At 39.4% G+C, this 17,108-nt stretch overlaps 1 long non-coding RNA gene and 1 pseudogene across 1 annotated transcript in view; both read left to right on the top strand.

Moving 5' to 3' along the window:
• Positions 1–17,108, top strand: part of LOC139437044 (uncharacterized) — a 165,928-nt gene that overhangs the window by 133,575 nt on the left and 15,245 nt on the right. The gene's annotated exons all lie outside the window — the stretch shown is intronic.
• Positions 8,429–8,971, top strand: LOC139437029 (lactoylglutathione lyase pseudogene; annotated as a pseudogene).

Genomic DNA, 17,108 nt, shown 5'->3' on the forward strand with positions numbered 1-17,108 from the left:
CCCCAGTGGTAGGTGGCAACTGCAATCTTAGCTTAGAGTCTGTCCCATGCCTGCATAGTTTAGGAGATAGCCAGAGATTGTAGAGAGAATTTGGGGGCATCCTCTCTCTTTCTCTGTGTATTTTTGGCAATTTCCCCTCTACTCTCCAGTTGCTGCAGTCACCTGCCTTATGTCCAACTGTTCTTCAGCCTGTAAGAGAGCATTTTTCTGTGTTTTTGTTGTGCCATACTGCACAGAATGGACCCTGCCATTATTCCACTTGCCATAGAGAATGGGAACCCCACCTAGTTTCTTCCCTTTTTGCAACTATCAATTCCCTTCCTAGATCTGCCTGTCTTTTAATATTTTTAATATTTCACCTAGAGTTGTGGTTATCAGTGGAGTATTTGAAATGATAGGAAGTCCTTGGATATTCCTGGAAACAGACCCCTTTTTAACTTACTACATAAGTAATACATGTTCATTAGAGAATATTGGGAAAATTCAGAAAAGCACACACTCACAAAAAGAGAGTTATGTTTCCTGTAATCCTGCCCCAAGCGACAAGTACTGCTCACACATGGGTGTCTGCTCTTTCAATCATTTTTCCCATTTTTTGTTCATCCTCCTCCCTATTTTCCTTCCTTTCTCCCCCCATATTTTTCAAATGTAAATAGGGGTTCTGTCAACAGATGACTGGATAAATAAAATGTGGTATATACATACAGTCGAATAGTACTCAGCTATAAAAAGGAATACAGTACCAACACATTGATAACATGGGTGAATCTTTAGGACCTTATATTAAGTGAAGCAAGCCAGGAATTGAAGGACAAATACTGCATTACCTCTCTGATATGAAATAAGCAAACTAAGGTGTCTCAGAGAGCTAGAGACTGGATGATAGGCTTACAGGAAACTGGGGGGAGAGGAAAGTTGTGAGCTGATGCCTACATGGGTGAAATCTAAGATAAACTGAAGGTAAATATTTGTACAGGGAAGGGATAAGATGGGGGCATAGGGAAACCTTTGGGTGGGGTTTTGCAGGCTTGAGGGGGCCTAGAGTAGGGAGGATAGGTCAGATGACCCAAGGAATTGGGGGGAGGGCTGAAGGAACAGTTGAACATGGGAGATTGTCAGGTATGTGATTAAAACCATAATGTTGAGAAAATTCTTGAGAAAATATTATAAGGAAGGCTTACCTATTTACGGTGCTTAAGTTGGGGCATTTGTCATAGGGGCAGGCATCCAGGGAGTGTGCGAGTGCTCTTCTTGCCATAGTATGTTATATCATTGTGTGGAGAACCATCCAATGAGTGGGAGGGTGTACCCACATTCTGGGAAGGCTTGATATTCTCAGACAGAGGGAGTTGTGTCTCTCAAGAGAATTGGTGGCTCTGAATGGGGGAGGGTAGTCTAGTATGTCATGCCCTCAGCATTGTCACGAGTATCTCTGAATCTGGTCCTTCAAGCAGTGAAGGTTGATTTTCACTGTGGGCCCTGAGGGGAAGGGGAGAGAGTCATAGAATAGATGGAATCAGGGTAATTGTGGGCAATTGAAGTGTTCCACTAGATCCTGCAATAATGAATACAGGACATGTTAAATTATACCAAAAATGTATAAAAGTCTATCGGCTAAAATATAAACCATAATGTAAAATGTAAGGTAATTAAAAATGTAGAAAACTGTACAATCTAAAATATAAACCATAAAGTAAACAAAAATGGAACCATATTTGAGAGCTATGTTTCAATATCTGTACATAGGCTGTAGCAAATATAACATGAACACGTAAAAAGATCATTGCTGGGGAAGGGGGAAAAGGGTTTGATGTTGGATATGTTGGAGTCCCCTATTTTGAATAGGTGATTTTACTGTGATCTAAAACTTTTTTGAAGACAAAATTAAAAATTAGAGAAAAAAAGAAAAGATGTAGACACTGAGGAAGCAATGAAAGAAATTGCCTTGCCACTGTACATACAGGGCAACACCTATTACAGTGATGAAAGGCAAAATGTAAAAAACAAACTTTTATGATATTTTTCATTTTTTAATATCTCCATTCAGTTTTTACTTTATTTTAGCTTTTCTAAATTAGTAGGTATTCTATTTCTAATCATTAAACCTATCATTACTATTTCATTTTCCTACTAATTGAATTTGGCAATATATTATGCCTCATTTTTGTAGACGCTTAGGACCCAGGGGGGTTCAACTATGACAAGGGAGGAACATTGGTGTGAGGTGTTATTGATGGAGGCCACATCGGTTGGGAGGGTGTTTTCCAGGGCAAGTATATAGGGTATATAAAAATGTTCGGATGTTCATTGGGTATTTTCATAGTAGTTACAGTTACAAATGACAACTGAGGGAGTTCTGTGTTCCCAGGTAAGGGAGCACTGTCACATTCCCCAGTGGAACAGCTACAATCTCTCAAGTACAAGGGCAAAGACCAATGAAGAAAGATGATCCAGTTATGAGCCCTTGATACCGATGAGTATGCTTATGAAGCTGTGTGCCTGAAATTTGAACTAGGTCTAAAGATGCAGGGTATCTAAGAGTTACCTCCTGAGAGACTCCATGTTGCTCAAATGTGTACATTCTCTAAGCCAAACTCAGCATGTAAATAAATGCATTACCTTTTCCCCAGCATGGGCCATGACTCCAGGGGATGTGCCACCCTGGCACTGAGGGACAACTAACAATCACTATCTGGTGAGGCACCTAGAAAAAAACCTGAATCAAAGGGGGAAATGGTAAAGGCAAATGAGTTTATATGGCTAAGGGTCTTCAAAAAAGAGTCAGAAGGTCATCAGAGAGGTCCCAGAGATAGCCCAAGTAGATACAGTCTCAGGTACTGTGCTCCTGAGGGCTACAGAGACACACGGGTTCTATCATCATGGTTGATGTCTCTGGAGTTCAGTGCCTTGTCAGTGGGTCTTACTTTGTAATTTGTGTTCCTGAGTGTGATGGAGTTGGACTCAGATATGACCTTTCTACACAGGCCACTTCTGTCACTTTTACTGGACCTCTGTTTGGTGCTGGGGTTGGTGTATAATCAGGAGACTTGAATCTCTGGACTGTCCATGTGCCAGCTGGGCCCTGTGCCTCAGCAGAGTTGCAACTCCTACTCTTTGGTTCATTGGTCTTACCCATGTCAGCTAACAGGGAGGTGAACATGGTCAACCATCACACCAGGGAACTGAGAGTGCCTACAACTGCAAGCAGGAGAATTGCATCCATCATCCATGTGGGATCTAAGCCCCTTCTTGATTTAGAGGTGGAGTGGACATCACCATCCCAGGTCCACAGGATGCAGGAATAAAATATGGATTAGAGTGGATTTACTGGTGTTCCACTGTAGAACTATTATGACTAGTAATGGAAGAAATTGTAGCATTGATGTGGAGAAAGTGGCCACAGTAGTTGTTGAGGGGAGGGAGAGGGAAGAAGAGATGTCTGTCATGTGGGGGCATTTTTGGGACTTGGAGTTGTCTGAAATGATATTGCAGAACAGATGCTGGATAGAATCTATCCTTCCATAACCCACCAAATGTACTGGAGGAGAGGGTAATATACAATGTAAACAATTATCCATTCGGTGCAGCAGTGCTCCAAAATGTATTCGCTAAGTGCAATGAATGTGCCACAATGGTGAAAGAGGTTGATGTGGGAAGAGTGGGGTGGGGTGGGTGTGGGATATATGGGAAACATATTTTTTAGTAACATTTATTGTGTCTATTTATCTTCAAAAAATACAATTAAAAATAAATAAACCACATGGCATTCCGATTTGTTGACTTGGATTTTACGGGGTACTCTCTAAGAAATAAAAGGCTACAGGTGTGACAGTTATAAAAAATCAAGATTAAAAAAGCAGAATTTTTCTCCCTTCTAGGGATCTGTGCTGCAGTTCACATATATGGGGGATGGAAAAGTGTCCACATGAATCTGTAGTTGCCACTGACACTTGTACTCTCTTATGTAATGCTGGAAACTATGGCCTAAGTGGCATAGCACCTTGCATGGTCATCTGTGCTTTTGGCAGAGCTATCCTTTGTTTGGTTTCCCACTTGAAAGTAGCAGAATTTTGGAGAACTCAACAAAATGTCAGAGGTACGAATTTAAATGTGGACTATGATGTCTCCCAAATCCAAAGAGGTCTCTTTTGCTTTCTGCTTCTATTTTGGTTGTAGGACCAGCCAAATGCTTCAGCTGAGTTTTTATATTAGAAATATTATCTTTCTAAGATTCATTTCACTGGATATCTAGAAATCTCAAAGTTGGAAGGGTCCCGAAATTTGATATACTCATTTCCCACCCTTTATTTCACAAAATACCTCACCAATTAGTCTAAAGTTGTTTCTTTTTTTGCTTCCTAGGTCCAATTAGCATAATGCAGTAGATATGTTAGATCTCAGGACTGTCTTCTGGAAGGGATAGGTGATCAAGTTCCTTGTGAACTAAATTATGACATAGAGACGGGGAGTGGATAAACCAATGTGGTGGAATGTGAAGAAGTATTGCTGGCCTTGTCAGCTGAAAGCAAACTCTTTCTGATTGTCTTTGCTAGCAGGTATTGAAGAAAATAGCAGTAGTTGCATATCTGGTATGAGGGGATGTCTTCATTTGCTCAGGCAATTATACCACATCTGGAACAGCAGCTACAATTTTTATCAACACCTGGCTAAGATTACTAACATCCACTGTCATCCTGAAAGTGACATTTGTTTACTGAACAGGTCAAATAAGTGAAATGAATGGAGATTTGATGGGAATCACCATCTCTTCAAGCCCTTGATATCAGGAATCGGTAATCTGTTTACTTTTAAGACAACTGATTGTTTGTGCTACTGATATATAAAAAATACCTTCATAGCAATATCTTGGCCATTGTTTGGCCAAACAAATGGCACTATAATCCAGCCAATCTGACATGTAAATTAACGTTCTCTATATGTTTAATTATATTATAGTATATATAAAATTTAATCTGATTTTAGATCATGTCTTAGGTAGTCTTCTTCTACCTAAGAGTTGCTGTTTCAATTGTTGCACATTTACCCATCCCAGTTACTCAGAACCAATTTAAATCCCCAGTTATATCACATCTTTTTTCAAAATATATCCCAGATTGACAGTATAGTATTTTCACACGCATTTTTATCATGTTGCAAGACACCACTGTCCTTCATTTGTATCACTGTGATGTATGCTTCAAAAAATGTTTAAGTTCTGTCCTTGCATCAATTTATATAATTTCCAACAGAGCAAACAGAACAATTCATCTCATATATATATACGTTTTTCACACCTGTGCTGACAGCCCTAAAGAGTTTTTCACTCTCATCTTCAAAGCCATGTAGTGCTGTGGCCTCTGAGTCCTGTGTTTTGTCCATGTTAACTTTTGGACTTTGTCTCCACAGTCCTACCACACACCCTCTGCTCTGGCCTTTGGGCACTGCTTTGGCATCCTGCCATCATGCTGTTTGCACCTGTTCTCCTGATGTCAGGAAATTTCTTACACTTGCATGGCTAGCTTCCTCATTTCTATCAGGTTTCCCTTAAATATTTGAATTTCAATTGAGGAAATCATTGCCCATCCAAATAGAAATATCCCTTCCCACTCTGAAAATATAAAATTATTTGCATCACAAGATACCACCCCCTTAGGGATATTATCATATTTTGTATGATGCATGTTGGATATTTTCTCATTTTTATGGATGTTACTGAGATATCAAGTGTTGGTTGAGAAGTAATGGAGTTGTGAAGTGATGAAAGAGAGGAAGAAATGAGAGATGGGCTAGAGAATTGTTCGAGGGAGATGATGGAAAGTGATTTAAAGAAGGTTGAGAAGTGCCTGAGAGCGAATAAAAAGAGATTGCTTACTTTGAAATAAGTCTTTGAAAGGCAATAGATGATGCTGAAAATGAATTGAGAAAAGATTGTGGAAAGATAGAGATATGAGTTCCAGGGATGTGTGACATGTATACAAAAGACATAGTCAGCTGGAGGTGTCAGCCTATGGAGGAGATTCAACTTAAAGTGATATAGGTAAAAGTGCTGAGTCAGAAATGAGAGGCCTGAGAGGATGGTTAAGGATTTGATAGATCTGACACTGACCCAAGAACTAGTCTGAAATAGCTGATAAAATATACGACATTGATATAGAGTACACAGATGTTATTGGGAATGTAGAGAAGTTGCTAACTGAGAGATGATGGGAATTTTGTTATCAAGGTATACTGCATGATTTTAAAATATGATAGTGATAGATGGGGAAAGAAGATATTGAGAAAATTAGGAGATATGAGTGATACTGAGATTGGGAAAAGAAAATAAATTGATAATAGAGCAACAATCAAAATGGAGATGAGAGAGGTAATAGAATAACCAGAAGGGTTTGGAGAAGATGGATGATTGAGAATTTATTGATTATAGAAAGATGACTTTTATTAATAGAATGGGGCAGTGATAGTGAGATTGCAAAAACTTTGAACATAAGCTAACATATTCAAGAAAGAATAGAGATTATTGAGAGATAACAGAATGAGGATAGAGATTCATTGGGAGTATTAAATGGATTGGCAGATTTGAGAATGTTTTGTGGAATCATAGAGAGAGAAGAAAGGAAACAGAGTAAGGAAAGAGTCAGCCCTGGAAAGGATTCGGTGAAAAGGAAACCCGGGCATGAGCCTCCCTGGTGCCGAGGGATTACTACCAAGTACCAGCTGATGATGTAACTAGAAAATGACCTTGAATAAAAGGATCAACTCGTACCAGCAGAATATTTCAATCTACATATAATACCAGGAGTTAAAAATGCTTTTTGACCTGAATACAAGGGGGAAATGGAAAGGACAAATGAGTTTATAAGGCTATGAGTCTCCAAAAAGACCCGGGAGTTATCAGAGGGGTTGCCCTTATGCACACCTGAGCAGAGTCCCAGAAACAGATAAAATAGATACAACCCTGGGTACTAGTTCTTCTGAGGGCTACAGAGACCCACAGGTTCTACGGTCATGGCAGATGGAGTTCAGTGCCGTGTCAGCTGGCCCTACTCTGGAGTTTGTGTTTCTATGTGATGGAGCTGGACTCAGATGTGATCTTTGTTCACAAGCCTCTCCTGTTACTTTTACCAGACCTGTAGTTGGTGCTGGGGTTTAATGTATGCCCAGGGGACCTGAATCTCTGGACTGATCATGTGATAGCCAGGCCTCAACAGATTTGCAGCTCCTACACTCTGGTTTATTGGACTTACCCCACTCAGCTAACATGGAATTGAAGAAGGTCAACCACCACACCAGAGAGCCAAGAGTACCTACAGCTGAAAGCAGGAGGATTGCATCCAGCATCCATGTGGAATCTAAGCCCCCTCTTGATAGAGATGTGGAGTGGACACAACAATTCCAGGGTCCACAGGATGGAGGAATAGAGTATGGATTAGAGTGGATTTACTGATAATCTATTCATGAACTATTGTGATTAGTAATCGAAGAAAATGTGGCATTGGTGTGGAGAAAGTGGCCATGGTGGCTGCTGGGGGTAGGGATTGGGAGGAAGAGATGTGATGTGGGGCATTTTTGGGACTTGGGGTTGTCCTGGGTGGTGCTGCAAGGACATTTACTGGACACTGTATGTCCTCCCATGGCCCACTGGGTGGACTGTGGTAGAGTGTGGTCTGTGGTGTGGACCATTGACCATGAGGTACAGCGGTGCTCAGAGATGTATTCACCAAGTGCAATGAATGTCTGATGATGATGGAGGAGGTTGTTGTTATGGGGGGAGGAGTGGGGGGAGGGGGGTGGAGGGTATATGGGGACCTCATATATTTTGAATGTAACATTAAAAAAATAAAGACAAAAAAAAGGAAGAGAAGTGAAGAGCAGTGATAGAAAGCGAATTAAGAGGGATTTTCAAAGGTGGTGTCAGAGACTTATCTTTAGGGAATGTAACTAATTCAGTTGGTTGAGAGATAATTTAGTGTTGACTTAGAGACGAATGATCAGTCATGTTAAAGGCACTGTGATATCAATGAGATTGTAAATGCTATGTTGAAATCAATGATAATGGATGATTTAAGAGAAGACTAAGAGCCAAATGCCTAAATTAAGAGAAATTATTTATAGATAATTTGGATATGGCTAAAAGATAACTGATATCATATATGACATGAGAATAGCTATCAAAAAGTTAGGAAACACAAGCAAAATATTTGTTTCACTTCTGTTTTTTATTCTGAAAGTGGTTTTTATATTCATATTTATGTTCATATTCATATTTATTTATATGTGCTATTGCAGGTATTTATACTTGCTTCTAAATTTTTACAGTGTATAATATAATGATATGCCTGTCTAAAGTCTGATGATCCGAAGGATCAGGAGGGGTGTCAGTGGCTCCTTGGTTCCTGCGGCACATCATTTGAGATTCAGCAGTGCAGCTATGGCAGAACCACAGCCCATGGCTGCTGGCCTTATGGACAAGCCTGCCCTCAGTTGCTGCTCTGATGTGGACCCCAAGACCAAGGATTTCCTATTATAGCAGATTCTGCTATGAGTTAAAAATCCTAAGAAGTCATTGGATATTTATGTTAGAATTCTTGGAATGACAATAACTGAAAAATTAGATTTTCTCACGAAATTTCCACCCTATTTCTTGGCTTATGAGGATAAAAATGACATCCCCAAAAGTAAAAATGGAAGAGTACCATGGGCGTTCTCCAAAAAAACCACCTTTGAGCTGACACACATTTGGGCACAGAAGAAGATGCAACTCTGAGTTACCAAACTGTGAATTCAGACCCTTGGGGAGTTGGTCATATTAGAATTGCTCTTCCTGATGTGCTTGTAAAAGATTTGAAGAACTGGGAGTCAAATTTGTGAAGAAACCAGATGATGGTAACATGAAAGACCTGGCATTTATTCAAGACGCTGATATTGAATTGGATTGAAATTGAATCCTAACAAAATGGTAACTATTACTTAGTTCTGTGAGAAGATTTCTTTATGATTTCTATGAAGACATAGTAGTAAAAGAAAGGAAACAGTGTGATTCAAGATATTCATGTAACAGAAGCATTTAGCACTGATGGATCATTTTCCCAATTCAAATTATTCTGAAGTCCATTTCCTTTTCCTATATCACCTAAATATTCAATCATTCTCATTTTAAAGTAGTGCTTTATCTTATGCCCTTGAATGTGATTCTGTAACTTTAACTTTTAAAGTAACAACTAGAATAATTCCCTCAAGGCTCCATTGGCCTTCATCTGTCTGCTAAATATGACATCTCCTCAAGACTTCATTTAAATCATCATTTTCAAAAAACATCGAATGTGTTTTTGTTGTGGATATATTCTGGGATTTCATACCTCAGAAGTAACTTTTCCCAATGGAAAGCAAGGAACACTGAACAAAAATGAAACCTCATGTGTACTTCAAACAGTATAAAGTATTAATTTTACAGAAGAAAAGGTACTCTTGGAGCAATTCAGAATCATGCTGACAAGGGTGCTGATAGAAAAAAACAATTTCTTTTCATTTATAAAGTACTTCCAAAGTTCAAGGACTAACTTCATTTGTTTTAGGATGGGGAGGAGGAGGAAGAGAACATTTTTTTACTGGATACACAGACACTGGACTAGGCACATATTTCATCTAATTTATCCTTACAACTATCCCATAAGAAAGACTAGTATATATAACTTTAGTAAATTGAAGGCAATATAAATAGGCTCAAGATCTTATTGGCATGTATACCTTCTTCTCTAATCTGTAAAAACTCTAGGCAAGCATAAGCATCATCTTCTCAGCTCTTAGGCCTGATTATGATGAGAAGGAATAAGCAATGGAGGCACTCTATAGCACATGACTCTCCTGGGGAGAACCAGGTTATTCCTGCACAAGTGGTCTTATGTTACTCCTGAAGAGGCTCTAACTCAAAGTCTAAATTATGCCATTAAGCATTTATTATAAATTATGTTCATTGATAACATATCAGAAATCAGCTAAGTCATCTTCCCTGCTGTGACTGATTTTTTATTAGTTTTAAAAATCAAAGTGATTTTGAAAATCTCTTGTGGTCCTAAGAATAAAAGCATCCAGTTCATGATTTAACTACATTTGAATTTTTTTTTTTTGACAGTGGTGGAAGATCTTTGGATAGGTATGCCAACTTTATTTGTACTGCTAGAAGAATATTATATTTCCTTTTTAAGATGGAATGGATTTATGTGAACAATTCAAACAAATACCAGTACTTTTAAAGTTAAATATGATAAAATTTAAAAGAAGTCTATGTTTAACTTGTGAAATAAAAAGTCTGGTGATCATTTCCAAATATACAAAATGAAACAGCCATAGGCTAAAGAAAACTATTATATTTTTCTTAGACCCATCAGTGAACTGAGTTCAATGAGCAAACCACTAATATGATGTAGACACAGCTGAGATCTGTTTACCTGGCACAGAAGCCAGCAAAGCCATAAACTGATAAGAATGAGTTGCAATTTTGTTGCAGGGATGGAAGAGGAGTATAGGCAAGCTTGAGAGCAAGTGCAAGAAACTCCTCGGTGCCATTATCTTAAGGAGGTCTCAAAATTTTGTAAGATTTCTTTACAGAAATTCACCAGGTTATCAAGGTGCAGAACCAAAAGGTACTCTTCTAGTTCTCAAAAGGGTTGCAGAAAATCAGTCACTGTGAAATACTCAAATCCTTCTTATAAATAAAGCCACTCCCAGGGGTAAGGGTTTGTCCAAACATGTATTCCAGATTGGGGATGAAAACCTTCCCAGCTCTAGACCTCCCTTTGGCTTCCTTTGTCTACTAAAAATAATAAAAAGGGGTAAATTCATCAAGGAAATAGATAGGGAACTCTGCAATCTGAAAAGGGTGTAAGGTATAAGGGGGATATATGCAACTGGGAAACATTTGTGAAGTTCACAGACACTCTGAAACATTGAGGTTTTTTTTGTTTTGTTTTGTTTTGTTTTATGTTAAGGTTTTATTTACAAAGCTTCTTTTGTTGTGCAGAAAGTAAAAATGCTGTTAAAACCTCAGTGTAGCTGGTAGCCACGTGTTGTTAGGAATCACCATCACAGCTAGCCATGCTACAGCAAGTCTTACGTGACAACATAACAGTGCTTACAATTTTGTTGGGGTGAGGTCCCCAAGCTTGGTGGTAGATTTCCCAGAGAGACTAAATGCAGGAAGGCGGAATGTCACAGGAACTATTCTCTGGCTTTTTGGGTGGGTTTCCTGGGGCTTATATCACAGCTACTGTTTGTTGTTGTTGTTTTTTTTTAAAGAACAGCTACCGAATTCAAAGGAGCAGTCCAACCAGTACTGAAGAAGCTCTCGCCATAGTCATTCAGGTTGGTGACCTCATAGTTAAACAGGTCCAGGCTCTTCAGGCAATCCAACTTTTTCAAAGGTTTCAAGGTGCTGATATCTTTCAGTTTATTTCCATTTAAGTTTAGTTGTGTGAGATTCAGAAGATTTTTCTGCTAACATGTCCAGACCTCCAAAGATTCTATTGTCACTGAGCTGAAGCTCTTTCAATTTAGGTAGTTTGGGGAGCTTTGAAACTGAAATCAAGCCTACATTTATTAAGCCGAGGAACTCTAAATTCACAAATTCAGCTGTTAAACCCTCAATTTTCCCATCATTTGATTTGCAATTGTGCAGGACAAGTTCTGGGACCGCTGCCAGGGTCCGGTTCCTCACCTCCAGGTGGAGCTTCCTCTTCATGTCCATGGCTCCCTCTTCCCCTATCTTCAAACTGAACTTTCCGCGGCAGGGGCGGAGTGGGTAGAGGCAACCCAGCCTGTGCTGCTGCAGCGGAGCCCTCAGGGAGTGCTCTTGGCAGCAGTGCCTTGGGGCCAAGCAGGGCGGCCTGGGGCGGGGGGATGGGCAGCACCTACAGCCAAATTATTCTTGGAAGCCAAGAGCAACTCTGGAGGGAAAAGGCACTGGAGCACGGGAGACTCTCTCTACCGCTGCCCCTGGCCCCTGCCCGCACTGCGCTTAAGCTGGCGACACAGCGCGGCGGCTGCTCGGCTCAAAGCATTGAAATTTAATCATAAGACTGTATGAAACATGCTTTCTCCTCCAACCTCACAAAAGCACCTACAGTGGACTATGCTAATCACAGTTTATGAAGAAATTTGGACAAAAGCTGAAAAAATGGCAAGGTACAAGCTTTCAGATGAGGAGGGGATTTTAATGTGGCCCATAGTCAAAAGGAGTGACAGAACAAGGCCAATAAAATAACTAAGTCTCCGGTACTTATTACTATAACTTACACCAGTTTTAACCAAGTTCCTGTCTATTTAACAAATTCGGAGGACAAAGCCTTTTAACCTCAGTTCCTATTAGCAAATTCATCATGTTAAGCTTTCAAAACATATGTGACATACTAAAAGGAAAGGAAAATCAGTTTTTATAGAAAAATCAAATATTAGATCTACACAAAGAAATGATTCACCTTTTGGAATTGTCAAACAGGGATTTAGAAAAAAATCATGTTTTGTATGGTAAGGGCTCTAATGAAACTAATAGACAATGTGAAAGAGTAGATGGGTAGTATAAGCAGGAAAAAAAATTGAAAAACTGAAACAAAAAATAAAAATGCTCTAATATAAATGATGAGTATATGTGGTGAGCTCATCGATAGTATGGAAATGGATGAGGAAAGAGCTACCGAGTCTAAGTATAGGTCAACAGAAATTTCCCGAAATGAAATGAAAAGCGAGAAATGAATGAAAAATGTCCAGTCACTGAGAACATTGGGCAATTTCAAATTATGTAACAAGTGACGATAGATACTTACAATATACATGGATCATTCCCCCAGGATAGACCACAAGGTAGGTCAAAGAACAAGTCTGAATAAAGTTACAAAGATTGAAATTATACAAAGTAATTTATCTGACTACAATGGAATGAAACTGGAAAATAATAAAGGGCAAAGAACTTGAGTATGTGCAAAGATATGGAACTTAAACAATACTCTCAAACAATCAGTGATTCAAGAAGGAAATTGCAAAAGACATATGTAAATATCTTGTAATGAATGGAAATTAGAACAAAACATTTCAAACCTATGGGATGCAGTAAAAGGAGTGCTGAGAGTGAAATTTATAGCAATAAATGATTTTATTAAGAAAGAATAAAAGAGCTAAAATCAAAGACCTAACTGCACACTTGGAGAAACTAGAAGCCGAATTCGGCATGTAAATACATTACCTTAACACCAGCATGGGATGTTACTCCCAGGGATGAGCCTCCCTGGAACTAAGGGATTACTACTAATCACTAATTGGTGATGAAGCTAGAGAGAGACCTTGAGTAAAAGGATCAACTCAGACCAGGAAAATATCTCAGCCTACATGTAGGATCATATGTGAAAAATTCCTTATTGACTTTGAATGAAAGGAGGAAATGGCAAAGACAAATAAGTTTATATGGCTAAGAGTCTTCAAAAAAGAGTCAGGGGGTCCTCAGAGAGGTCATGCTTATGCACACCTAAGGAAGACCCCAGGGACAGCCAAAGTAGGTACAACCCCAGGTACTGGTTCTTCTGAGGGCTATGGAGGTCCATTGGTTCTGTGGCCATGTCAGATGGCTTTGGAGTTTTGTGTCATATCAGTGGACCCTACTTTGGAATTTGTGTTCCTGAGTGTGATGCAGTTGGACTCAGATGTGACCTTTCTACACATGCTGCTCCTGTCACTTTTACTGAACCTGTGATTGGTGCTGAGGTTGGTATATACTCAGGAGACTTGAATCTCTGGACTGGCTGCGTGCCATCTAGGCTCTGAGCCTCAGCACAGTTGCAACTCCTACTCTCTGGTTCATTAGACTTACCCTTGGTGCCTGTCAGCTAACAGGGAGGTGAAGATGGTCAACCACTACATCTGGGAACTGAGATTGCCTATAACTGCAAGCAGGAAAATTGCATTCAACAACGATGTGGGCTCTAAGGCCCCTGTTGATATAGAGGTGGAGTGAACATCACCATCCCAGGGTCCACAGGATGGAGGAATAAAATATGGATTACAGTGGACTTACTGGTGTTCCACTATAGAACTATTGTGGCTAGTAATGGAAGAATTTAAAGGATTGATGTGGAGAAAGTGTCCATGCTTTCTTCTGAGGGCAGTGAAAGGGAAGAAGAGATGTTATATTGGGACATTTTTGGGACTTGGACTTGTCCTAAATGATATTGCAGGGACAGATGCAGGACATGATATATCCTGCCATAACTCACAAAATATACTGGGGGATAGTGTAAAGTACAATGTAAACTATTATCCATGTGATGCAGCAGTGCTCCAAAATGTATTCCACAAATGCTATGAATGTACCTCAATCAATGATGAAAAAGGTTGTTGATGTGGGAGGAGTGAGGGGAGTGGGGGGTGGGGTATATGGGAACGTCTTATATTTTTATTGTAACAGTTTTGTGATCTACATAGCTTCAAAAAAGTATAATTAAAAATAAAAATTTTAAAAAAATACAAAGTAATTGCTAACCAAGCAAAAATAAGGAAATAACAAAGATTAAAGCAAAACAAAATGTAATTGAAAATAAATAGCCCCAGGAATATAAAAAGGCTGCTTGTTAGGTAAGACTAATAAAATTGATGCCCCCTTAGCCAGACTAACATAGAAAATGGAGGAAATGTAATTAAATAAAATTTAAAAAAGAAACGAGTGGTGATATCACCCCTGAGTGCACAGAAATAGAGTATCATAAGATGACTCTTTGAGGCAGCAGACTTGACCCAGTGGTTAGGGCATATGTCTACCACATGGGAGTTCTGTGGTTCAAACCCCAGGCCTCCTTGACCTGTGTGGAGCTGGCCCACGCACAGTGCTGATGCACACAAGTACTATGCCATGCAGGAGTTCCATGCCATGAAGGTGTGTCCCCCTCATAGGGGTGTCCCCTGCATAGGGAAGCCCCATGTGCAAGGAGTGTGCCCCATAAAGAGAGCTGCTCAGTGAGAAAGAAAGTGCAGCCTGCCCAGGAATGGTGCCGCACACATGGACAGCTGACACAACAAGATGATGCAACAGTAAAGAAACACAATTTCACATGCCACTGACAACAACAGAAGCGGACAAAGAAGAAGACACAGCAAAGAGACACAGAGAACAGACCACTGGGTTGCTGGTGGAGGGGGGAAGGGGTGAGACAAAATAATAAATCTTAAAAAAAAAAAATTCTGTGGAAAATTGTAAGCCAAGAAGATAGATAACAGCTGAAATGGGAAAACTTACAGAATCACACAAATAACCTACACTGAGGGAAAAAACTGATGATCTCAGACCAATCACAATTAAGAGATCAAATTAATCATTAGAAACCTCCAAACCAAGGAAAGTCTAGGACCAGATGGCTTCATGGGTAAATTCCACCAATCATTCCAGAAAAAAAAACTAACATTAAACCTGCTTAAATGCCTCAAAGAAATAGAAGTGGAGGGAACATTACATAAATCATTGTAAGATGCCAAAATCACCCTAATACCAAAGTCACATAAAGATGCCACGAGGAAACTACAAACCTGTCTCTCTAATGAATCTGGATGCTAAAATCCTCAGCAAAATACATGCCAATCATATTCAACAACATGTCAAATGAATTATACACCATGATCAAGTAGGTTTAACATCAGAAAGTCAATGTAATACACCACTTTAAAAAATTGAAAAAAAACCACATTATCATCTTTGTTGATGCAGAAAAAGCATTTGATGAAATATGGCATCCTTTCTTGATAAAAAACACTTCAAAAGATAGAAATAGAAGTAAATTTCCTCAACATGACAAAGGGTATATATGGAAAAGCCACAAGTAACATCATACTCAATAATGGTGGAATGCTAAGGAATTTCCCTCTTAAGATCCATAACAAGAAGAGGATGCCCAATGAGACTACTCTAATTTAACATCGTTGAAGAAGTACTAACTAGAACACTTAGGCAAGAAAAAGAATAAAGTCATCCAAATTGGAAAGGAAGAAGTGAAAATTTCAGTATTTGCAGATGACATGATCTGATACATAGAAAGTCCTGAGAAATCTACAAGAAAGTTTTTAGAGTTTATAAATGAGTTAAGTCACAGGTTTTTTTTGTTTTGTTTTTTTGTTTTTGTTTTTTTATTTAATTCCCCTCCCCCCCCCGGTTGTCTGTCTTCTGTGTCTTTTTGCTGCATCATGTTTCTTTGTCCGCTTCTGTTGTCCTCAGCAGCACGGGAAGTGTGGGCGGCGCCATTCCTCGGCAGGCTGCTCCCTCCTTCGCGCTGGGCGGCTCTCCTTACGGGTGCACTCCTTGCGCGTGGGGCTCCCCTACGCCGGGGACACCCCTGTGTGGCAGGGCTCTCCTTGCGCGCATCAGCACTGCGCATGGGCCAGCTCCACACGGGTCAAGGAGGCCCGGGGCTTGAACCGCGGGCCTCCCATGTGGTAGACGGACGCCCTAACCACTGGGCCAAAGTTCGTTTCCCAAGTCACAGGTTTTAAGACCAATGCAGAAAAATCAGTAGCATTTCTGTGCACCAATAATGAACAATCTGAGGAAGGAATCAAGAAAAATATTCCCTTTACAATAGCAACAAAAAGATTAAAATATCTAGTAGGAATAAACTTAACTAAGGATATAAAGGACTTGTACACAGAAAAATACACATGTGTTAAAGGAATTAAGGATGACCTAAATAAATGGAATAGTGTTCCATGATCATGCATTGTAACACTAAATATCATTAAAATGTCTACAGTATCCAAATTGATTTACAGATTCAATGCAATCTCCATAAAAATTATAACTGCATTTTTTACTGAATTGGTAAGTGTATTAAGAAATTATTTGGAAGGTCAGAACGCACTGAATAATCAAAAATACTTTGAAAAATATAATTTAAACTGGATAAATCACACTGCCTGACTTTAGATCACACTACAAATCTTCATTGGTTAAAGACTCAAAGTATGAGCTAATAAAGTCCTTTTGTTAAGCAAAGCAGAGTGCAGCATTTGTCATAGTAGTCTGAAATCAGTGGCAGCTTTTAGTACCAGAAAGTGGGGTGCTACTATTAGATAAACCTAAAAATATG

Source organism: Dasypus novemcinctus, chromosome 19 (genome assembly GCF_030445035.2).
Source record: "Dasypus novemcinctus isolate mDasNov1 chromosome 19, mDasNov1.1.hap2, whole genome shotgun sequence".
Lineage (NCBI taxonomy): Eukaryota > Metazoa > Chordata > Mammalia > Cingulata > Dasypodidae > Dasypus > Dasypus novemcinctus.